This window comes from Periplaneta americana, chromosome 13, assembly GCF_040183065.1.
Source record: "Periplaneta americana isolate PAMFEO1 chromosome 13, P.americana_PAMFEO1_priV1, whole genome shotgun sequence".
Classification (NCBI taxonomy): domain Eukaryota; kingdom Metazoa; phylum Arthropoda; class Insecta; order Blattodea; family Blattidae; genus Periplaneta; species Periplaneta americana.
This window is the reverse complement of record NC_091129.1, coordinates 126,522,172-126,533,161: the sequence shown is the minus strand read 5'-3', so window position 1 is coordinate 126,533,161 and position 10,990 is coordinate 126,522,172. Positions and strand designations below refer to the sequence as shown.

Sequence of the window (10,990 nt, the reverse complement as noted above, 5' to 3'; positions counted from 1 at the left end):
TCGCCAACACAGACTAAATTGAATACCAGAAATGTAACTTGGATGAAAACCTACGTTTATTTGTACTATGCCGAAATTTAACTTTCTATTTATACAAAACAAAAAGAAAGTAGTATGAAATTAGACGTGCTAACAAGTGAATAGCTAAAATGTCGGCTTTCCTTGACGAAGACCGTGATTAAGGGGAAGGACCTACAGGAATGTCCAAATGTGTGTCGAAATTAACATTTTTTTTTATTTTTAGTCTAAAAATACTTCATATTATTTTTATTTGAGCGAAATTTGGAGGTCGTTAGGAAGAAAATAATTGATTTTACGCCATTTTTAAATATCCGTTGCGCTCCAGTCCCTTTAATCTGTGCTCATTCTCCTACCACAGTCCAGTATATACAGTCACGAAGCTTGAGTTGTGAGAGTGCTAGAAACAATAGACTGTGCCGGTACTATTTCGCATTGTCTGTAATGAGGCGTTATTAGTGATCCTAGTGGTTAGCAGCTATCTATGGATGCATATTTACTACGTATTGAGCTTCGTGACTGTATATAATAGACTGTGCTTCTATGTTGAACATCCGGAGTTCGTTTATTTTACATTTTCAACATTTAATATGTAATATCTCAGACAATAATAGAGATAATATTGAATAAGCTTTTTAGAGCATACTCAAATTATACATGAATAATTCACGAAGAGGAAATTGTCAAATTATAGGTTAAAGAATAAGTTTAAAATATACGTGCAATTTTTCTTTCTGTTCATAAAATGCAAAATAGAAGTAAAAATATAAAAATTGAAATTTCTAAAAATCATCAAACGAAATTGGTTAGCAGTCTTTTAGCTTTCATTTAAGACAAGATTTTTGGTGCTGTGTTACTCTTAAGAGCAGATATATATTATTTTCTTTATAATACTGCGTTTTTTACATTTTTATGTCTGTGCTGTACCATAAGGGGCAAAAGTGAAAATGTTATGTTTTAAAAGGCGTCGTACATTGATGTGAAACTATGTTAGGGAAATAGAGCTCAAACATTGATATGAAACTATAAAATAATATGAGAAAAGAGATTTCCTGTAGGTCCTTCCCCTTAAATCTCGGTAGGTCTAACTAGAATCTAAGGGCAATTATTTAGGTTACGCACGTGTGGGCCATACGTCCGAGAAATTCATAAAAAAGGGACAAGTAATTTAAAGAAATCCCAATGATTGAGTGAAACATCTATACTCGTATTGAGGTAATGAAATACAATACTTTCTTCAACACTGTAGTTTAATGTATTTGATTTGATGTATACCCATATACATAATATTTCCATGAATGAATAAATGAAGGAACGGAAGAACGAACGGATGGACGGACGAACGGATGGATGCTTGAATGAATGAATGGTTGGAGGAAATGGAGGAGAAACATTAAAAAGGTACGTAACCCAGTGTGATAAAGAAGTTAGGAGAGAGAATGTTTATTTTGGTCCACAAGTCTATGAAAAATGTAGGATCGCAGAGACATAATATTATGCTACGTAAAGCTTTATTTCTGGTCCTACAGAATTTATCTGTTATGGTAACAATGGTTATTAGAGAAGAAAAATTCGCTCCGGCGTCGGGGATCTACCCGGGTCCTTGTTTCGATCCCCGGTGAAGGAGCAAATTTTTCTTCTCTAATAACCATTGTTACCATAACACATAAATTTTGTAGGACCAGAAATTAATCTTTACGTAGATTCTACGCCCAACAGTGCATGTACTGTTGAATCCCGGCCATTAAAGTCACTCATTTGAGTGGGCTTATTGTATAATGGCAGTTGACTTAATATATGTTAACATAACTTATATACCGAACATTGAGTCAGGCCACAAGGGAAAAACACTAAAGGAGGGGGATTCGATCCGGTGCTGTGGATTGAACTTCGGCGTAGCTCAGTGGTTAGAGCACTTGGTATGTAGAACCAAGGATCCGATTTCGATCCCCGGAGTTGGAGCGAATTTTTCTTCTCTCTCTAACCACAATATTATGCAACTCTACCCAACTGCAAATTTATAATATATTGTAGATGTTTTTGTCGCCTAAGGTTCGCATTTGCAGCTTTCTTGTATTTAAGCTTAAGTTAAGTATACAGGGTGTTTCCGACGTGGTGTTACAAACTTTCAGGGATGATGGGGAAGGGCACATGTATCAATTTGAGATAAGGAACCCTGGTCCGAAAATGACCGAGTCGAAAGTTACAAGCAAAAATAGTTGTGTGGAAATGAAATAATTTTATTCCTCTGTACACCTTATTTATGTGTATTTATCTGTACATCTTACACATACTGTATTCATCTGACGTTGTTTACGTTGTATACTTACAGTATTCCATTCAGTGCGCTGTCTGAGGGATGGGGACAGGAAACTACACTAAAGCAATGCAGATAGCGTAATGTGTAACGGATATGGTCGGTCCTGATATGCACGTCTGTAGACAGCAGTGTATGTGTACAAGTTGCAGTGTCCAGTCGATCAGCCGTAGTGAAATGGAGGAGTACACGAGAGCAGAATATGCAGACCTGATTTTCGAATACGGATGAGCCAATGGGAACAGTAGACAAGCTCACAGATTGTATCTGTGCAAGTACCCACGTAGGAGACATCCGGCCCATACCATCTTTCCACGGCTGTTCCAAAGGTTAAGGGAAGGAGGGCACGTGGTGCCAAATTACAATTCCATTTCCACACAACTATATTTGCTTATAACTTTCGACTCAGTCATTTCCGGACCATGGTTCCTTATCTCAAATTGATACATGTGCCCTTCGCCATCATCCCTGAAAGTTTTTTAACACCACCTCGAAAACATACTGTATAGACCTAATTTATAGCAATAGTGCTAAATTGTAAATCATGTCTTTTAATTGTAAATGAAAACTTTCTGAATTCCAAACACAGATGTCATAGGAAACTTCCACGCTTTCTTGTCCCGAGAATGTTCATCGTAAAATTTCATAGACTGGGAGATGACACGATATAATAGTTTCCTATTAGTTTCCACATCGATGGTAATAATTTTACATGCATAAGTGGTGGAATGGCACAGGAAATGAGAATTTGTAGACAAAATCTTAAAATACACAGTTTTGTTCGTGAAAAAATTGATTTGGACTCGCCAGTAATTTAACTGAGGTCTCCGGCATGAAATTCACATGAGATCACAGTTACTTGTCCGTAGTTTTTACGTCACTACCAAGTGACATCAGAGTTTCCGAAAGTCTGACAGGCATTATCCATCGCAAAAGTTCGAAGTCTCACTTTTGACCCTGATAGTTACTTTCACTGTATATTCTGGCAGTCTGCTCTCAGAGGAATGTCAAGTGTCACAGCACATTCCCTGTATGCTCTACTGAACGTATCTATTACCAGGAAGTTGCACGCGTAGCGGAAAGGCGGTGGCACGACTACGAGCGAACGTACCACACAGACCAGAGAGGTAGGCAGTGCTTTATTTAATGACTCCTTTTAGCTACAAAGGCTATTCAGAGTCAATGACATGACATATTGACGATGATGGAATAAAATGGTAAAAATAATGACGTAAGAAACTAAGTAACTTGCATATAACTTGCCCAGCTGTCACTTTATTCATAAAAGAAATTTATTCATAAAAGAAATTAAAATATAAAAACAAGTAGGTTTATGTTTTTTGCTAATTAAAAAAATAAAACTGAGGTAATTAAGCATCATAGGAAGTTCTGTCATATCGTTATAACATTTATTTACAGCGCTGTAATCTGTGAATTCTAGTGTAGGCCTACTTCGTAAAAAGCTCAGAGAATAAAGTAATTTCAAGGCGTACTCGAGAATTTAAGAAAAAAAATCGAAGATATGAGTATTAAAACATGTTTTATACATTGAACCCAAAATACAAAAACTAAGCATATTAGAACAAAACGAAATATAAAGACACACAAAAAATTATGCGCTCCACATTTTCAACACTGAAACGAATTTCAGAACGCACACCCTTTTCGACATAACACTATCAATCGCAAACACACTCCTACCACTACCTACATATTCAACGTCATACATGATATCAAATAAGAAGAACCGGAAGTACGCCAAAATATCACTAGAAGTTAGAATATTGAGAAAAATCACACCGAAGCTAATCACAAAGATAAAGTATCATATTAAGTTTTTTTTTTTAGTTAACACGGTGAAGTATAAAAGCTGTTAAATATATACGCTACTGAGTTCTGGTGAAATATTTCAATTTTAATCATTTTTCAATTTTCCCACCAAAAATCATTGGGTCTATGAGAAATAATTGTGCAAAGTTTCATGTCATTATTCTAATTGTAGGTGTTCTAAATATTAATTCTTTTAAAGTGTCTTAATCTAATCTGTCCGTCAGGTAAGTTACCTTTAAATGAAGTTTCTCAGGTATGATTTTTTTTTTTTTTTTTTTTTACATTTTTCAATCTCATAAATCAGTTTTCTCAAAAATAAAAACAAAGACAACGCAATGACATTCTTGCCACATATTTAAATACTGCATTCTATGGAAATATGTCACTTCAAAAATAAAGACAGCATAATTTTTATGCATGACCTTGAGAAAAAAAATAAACATTCTTCAACAATAATTTCCTATGCCATATCACAACTGATAACAAAAACAAATACACAATTCCATTACTCAGATGTTCAGCTACGTATTAAGCCATGAAACTAGGAAAAATCTTTATTCATTCATCTGTAATCTGATTTATTAGTACTTAAGATATGGATTTTTATATTCAATTTTTATGGAATAAATATACAAACCAAAAATCTTAAAATTTCAACATCATCTAAATTTAATGAAAGGGATTAGCAATTAAAATTTCATTGGAATCAAAAAAAAATTATGGAAGTTTTAAAACTCAGTAGCGCATTCCATTAATTTAACAGGTTTTACAGACTGATTATTTAATCCTGACAGCTCAGCGACGCGAAAGAGAAGTAATAGGAGTAGTGAGGAGAGCTCCGGAGTAGAGATAAGGGCGAGCGGTCGGTAAAGGAATGCAGTACAACTTAACTGTACTGGAAACACAACGCTCTACCTCACGCAATACATCCGATCGCTCCAAAGGCAAGCGAGAAACTAACCCAAACACCCCTTGGCATAACTAAATGGACTCGCCTGACCCAGGCGCACATCGTCGGGGACTGTCAGGACTAAATAATCGTGCTGTAATTATTATCAGCAAAATACGAGTATATGTTCACTTTATCATTAGAAATAGTATCATGATGCTACAAAAGTTTATCGGAGATTTCACGAAAAATACACGTTTCCAGTAACACGATATTGTTAATGTCTCTCTGTTCATGTACAGCAATTTCTTCCAACTCTTTGACGGAATTCCTTCATATTAATTATGTACAAGTAAATTTATTTGGGAATAATGCGCATGATGAAACAGGCGAAAGACGAGAAGTGTAAATTCTCTCAATCCAAGACTTAGAAATCAATCCTGAGAGTACAAATTTTACAGATTCAATGTAACACAAAATAAGAAAGTATACAAATGGCAGCAACACTGTCTTGATATTTTTACCCAAATATTTTTAACGTGCTAAGTACACACTCTGGCACAGATCCGATTGTGAAGCAACGTGTGAAATTACATGGTGTAATTAATTCTGATACTACGAAAGCAGGAAAGCGCTCAGCATGTGGTCAAATCCCCATTGGTGTAGTGGGCGGAACTCTTTCCATATCGGACACCTGTTTGTTAAAATGCTATTTTACCTCTCTGACTTATCAACAAAGGGCGAGGCACCCATCATCAGATGTAAAAACCGACAAACTAGACTTTGTGTAAGGGATCTATTGAATTAGGCTATTTAACAAAACGTGGAGGAATATCAAAGTCCCGGGCTTAAGGGAACCAGAAAATAAAAATTATATATATTTGATTATAGCTGCATCAAGTGTTTGATTCTGAAGTGATTTATAAAATATAAAACTCCATGGCGCTGCTACAGTCACACGAGGAACAGGGCCGAGCTGAGCACCTGCCACCTAGTAGTCAACTGCGGAACTACCGGATTGGATGCGGTGTTACATGGTCACTAATGCAAGTCTTCACACAAGTTACTATTTCTTCAACCGGAGTTGTAACTCTCTACTTTTTCCATCTCGAGTTTGAATGGAAACAGTTCCAGAATCTGTATCTAGTAAACGAAACCGGAACCTCCTGCTTCATATTCAGACAAGTTAACCACTACAGCAATGAGGTAATCCGCCATTTATATATACTATACATTGTATATATTTCGCCATTTGAAAGTTGTACTTTGCTTTTAAATCGATACTTAAATATCAAGATCTCTAGATGTCACCGACGACTTACCGAGTTTGGTATTAATATGTCAATGCCAATGTCTTCAGCAATATTGAAGACAAGACGAAATATGAAAGTGGATACAATAAAATATCATGAAAAAAAAAAAAGGAAAGGATTCATGGATTTGTGCTATTCCAGTGCTTTCAAATATATTAGGGTTGCATGATAAATTTGTTAGTTCTATTACTTTAGTTGTATTTTAGGCAATCGAAGATTGATTAAACGTTTGTTCAATAAATTTATCACTTAAATATTATGAAGTAATTATCAGTTGGAAGTTCTAAGTCACCTCTGTACTATTCAAAATAAACAATACGTTTTTCTTAGCCTGAACTGCATTTGCTAATCTTTCTCGTCCTTTGTATTAAAATAATCTTCGCTTTCGGAAATTATCCTCCACGTCTTGGAAAGAAACCACGTTCAAAAAAGTTGTTTATTCTGGCAGAGTGAAGGCCATAGGGTCTTTTCTTACACTACCAGGCCACAAAGTATACAAGCAGAGAAAATTAAAAACAGTTGAACAGAATACCAACATATTAAAAAAATAGCATAACAAAATAGACACTAACAACATGAAAATACCATAGTAGAAGAAATATAGTTCTAAAGACTGGAATATAATAAAAACTCGACAAATAGTTGATAGGGAAAACGTAAGGAAGACTACAACGAAAAGGAAAGTAATAAAAAAATTCGAAAAATAAATAAAATCCACACTAAAGTGTACGATAAATCAAGAGAACAAAAAAGAGGAAAGGAAGGAAAAGATTTTTTTTTACAAAACTATCGAACAGAAAAGGGCTTACAATTGAAAGGAATCTGAATTGAAAAAGTACAATTTTAGTTTATTTTCGAAACTAGATAATGTCAGACATTTAGAGTTTTCCAGAGATGAGCTGCAAGAACGGTGAGAGTGGAAGGATGTTCTGTGTTTAGGGATGGAGAGTGTGAGCGAGTATATTTCGTGATACGAGAACAAATGTTGAAAATTAGAACCTAAGTAGCTAGTGTTAGAGTTCTGAAGAATATTTAAGAGTAACATGAGTGAATAGTTCTTCGCTCATTGAGACGGACCCAGGACAGCATATATATAGTGTAGGTGTGTTACGGTCAAATTTACGGACATTGCAAATAGAACACGTGCATTATGATATTCATCATGATGAAAATCGTCAATGCTGGATTTAAATTACTAAATATTGACAAGTTAAATGTAGTTTAATGAGAGCTTAAAGACCAATTTGTATTGGTGAACTGCACTGTCCCTCTAAGTGTCAATTAAAAACAAGGTGGCAAATAAGCTTGCTGAAATCTACCCTTACTGTTTAAGGATTTATGGATTCTGGGAAAATTAGAAGCTTTTTATCTCCATACACAAAAACTCAAACAAGATTAACAAAGCATGAACAGATTTATTTTCTTACAATTACAATGTTTACATGTCACAGGAAAACAGGACAGTTTTTCTGCAGTTCACACTGCAATGCCACACTGAAGAAAACGCCACATTTCTCTTGTTCCAATCTTTGTTCCACACAAGTTGCTCCACATTCCTGTATTAACGAGCAAGATAGCAGCTGCCAACTTTCTGATATGCCATCATCTGACCGTCGAGGAACCAGAAACTTCGTACATTTCCTGAAATATTACAATCAGATTAGCGATGTTACATTCTTTCAAGTTACCACAGTTTTTGACCATTAATAGAGTCAAATCATAGAAAAGTTTTCCCCGTTTTTTCTAAGATTTAAGGCTATATATCAGAAGGGAATATAATGAACAAAGAACATTATGTATTGCATTAGTTATGCATGTATTTTCACAACTATCGCCTGGCATAACAGCCCTAATCTGAAGAGAATTTTGTCAATCTTTAAATAGTCATCGGCGAAGAAGTTTGACCAAATCGAATTTTTTAACTTATGCAATAAATGAGGCGGCGGTTTCAGTATCCTGTTAACGTGGTGCAGTATTTAGACACTAATGTTTTACATAATTCAAAAATCGTCAGCGACACGCCCAACGGCGTAGTTTGCAGCGTTGCGTTTTCTATCATCTATTCACAATAAGGGCTGATTAAAAATTTGAACAGGAAAATATTAAAAGTTGAGAAGCAAAGTGAAAAAATGGTCAAGGTTTCCTGTACAACAGAAGTAAAGGAATCTTTCAAGTTGCGAGACGTTAGGAAAATACACGTCATTTAAAACAATGTTCCTAAATTATAGCAAGCCTATTGAATGTATTTACATCCCACAAACTCCTGTTCACTTTATTAAATAGTGACCTCAAAACTATCTTTAATTAAAGGAAAGTTGAAAGTATATGAGAGAACTAACCAAGTCTCTTACCAGAATAAAATTGCTGATGAAGTACCTACTAGAGCTCTTAACTTTGTGTAGACAATGGCTTTCATAGGAAAGCAATATCCTTTCAGTTAGCTGGTACATTGAGTAGGGATTTCACTTCGGACAGGAGCTCCATCTAAAGAAATTTAAAACCAAACGTCAGTATACTGCAACTTGTTAAAAATAAGAGTGAAACAAATCAACAATGATTACTTGGAACATTCTTCAAGCCATAAACATCCAGAAGTAATCAAGTCACTAGGAATGTGACTAGGACGTAGTCAAAATTAACACTTAAGACAGCAAAAATCGTTAACATAACTTCAAAACTCTAGAAAAAAGTTCTCTTCATACATAGGATCTACATATCATTCAAAAAGTAGTTCGAGCAATGTCAGTATCCACTTTCGTGCACTAGACCTAAGAAGTCAATGATTTAAATTGAAGTTGGAAAAAAAGAGTTGTCGAGAACTTGAGACAATAAAAAAAATTAAAAATTAAGGACTAGAACATTTATATCATTCCAACAAAAGTCCGAATGAAGCAAGCAATAACAATTTCGAGTTAATATACTTTGTCCAGAATTTCAACTGCAGTTACCAATTCATTATTTTGTTCACCATAAAAACCACTCTTCATTTCCTTGTTAAAAATACAATTTCCCAGAACCAAGTCACCAATTCTGAATTTGATTCTACTGGGAGTTCATTTCAAAGTGTCATGACGTCACTTGTTGGGTCACCGATTTGAAGCGAGTTTCAGTTTATATGTTAGAGAAGTTGCCTATTATTTAAGGCGTTCTTCAATCTGAACTTGAGAACGTGTACGGTATAACTTTAACATCGTAGCAACAGATGGCGGTCTGTACGGTCTGTGTGCTACCATAACCTCTTTCGAACTCTTTTGCGCCGGCAAGTCGTACGCAGGGTATTTGTTATCATCGGTTGCGCATGGCAACATTCCACAACACAAATCAAATCAAATGCTCCGTGTCCATGTTGACCGTCGAAGTTAATGTCAACAAGTACGTAAGTAATCGTCTTAACCCTCTCCCCATACCCCAACAGTACGTATTTCCAAACAGTTCACATTCCTGCCACTACTGGCGTTACCGTACGTATTGGTACGTACTCTTCAGAATGAACGCCGTACTTTCTAGGCAACTCTTAGGTTATACACCTCTGCGGAAGTGTAGGAAGATTGAATTCTCTAGGCTCATCGGCTAGCCACATGACTGCATACAGCGAACCAAGACACATTTTGAACTGAACACCCAGTAGAAAAGAATCATTTATGACCGAAAATCAATATAATTTCAATGAAAGTAATTTAAATGTTACTTGCAATTTCAACCTATGAACCGCTATTATAAGCAGTTTTCCATGATCTGAAATTCGAAAGAACAAAATTTGTTGTAGGAAATTTATTATCCGATCGCAACAAGTTAATATATGTAGTTCTTTTTAGTTTGAATGTAATTTCCTAGATTGATTTTAGTACTTCAAAATAAATTAGGTCACGCATAAAATAAAATTGCCAAATGCTAGACAATATAGTAACTCGTGTAAAAATGGGAATTATAAATACTTACTAACAAACTGCCCAGTTGCTGTTTAAACCATTTAGTGGTTACGATACATCTACACACTTTATGATCCACAGTATCCCTCAGCACAACGTATCAATCTCCACAAAGCACCTGAAACAAAATCAAAATATCTCAAATTTGCAATAGAAGTTTGCTATGAATAGATCGATCCTGTTTCGCCAAGAAAATGTGCCTCAGAACACGAATTTAGAGAAAATTCGTTTTTTGTTTATACCTATTAAGAATCACATAAAATATCTTACAAAAACAGCATTTAACGAAATTCGCGGAAAAATTATTTACAATGATTATTGTGAAAGAAATTGTTCTCAGACAATTTATGGACGCATTCGGATATATGTGAATTGAAACCACAACTCCAAATTTTGTACCACATTTACAGTTTTAGAACAAATTATATTCCGTTACATTCCGAGTAGTAATATGAGCAGGTTAGTATTACCAAACATTGCCAATTTGACATTTCAGTTCTATAAAATCCTTTCACAAAAAATTTCACAAACCATCACGTACTATACAGCGAACTTCGTAATTCCGGCACATTTCCTTGTTGCCACCCCTTCGACACGATGAGTCACAGGATCATGAAGGGGAAGTTAATAATGGTCATCCACTACTGTTCAATAATTGTTTTATAAATTTGGAAGAAATTGACTTTGGTGGCTC

General features: G+C 35.1%; 1 long non-coding RNA gene across 1 annotated transcript; it reads right to left on the bottom strand.

Moving 5' to 3' along the window:
* Positions 1-7,781: 7,781 nt before the first annotated feature.
* Positions 7,782-10,439, bottom strand: LOC138711608 (uncharacterized). The gene is made up of 3 exons (XR_011335411.1): positions 10,307-10,439; positions 8,719-8,851; positions 7,782-8,008 (listed from the first exon to the last, which is right to left on the bottom strand). It is a non-coding gene; the product is annotated as an uncharacterized lncRNA (long non-coding RNA).
* Between the last annotated feature and the right edge of the window lie 551 nt (positions 10,440-10,990).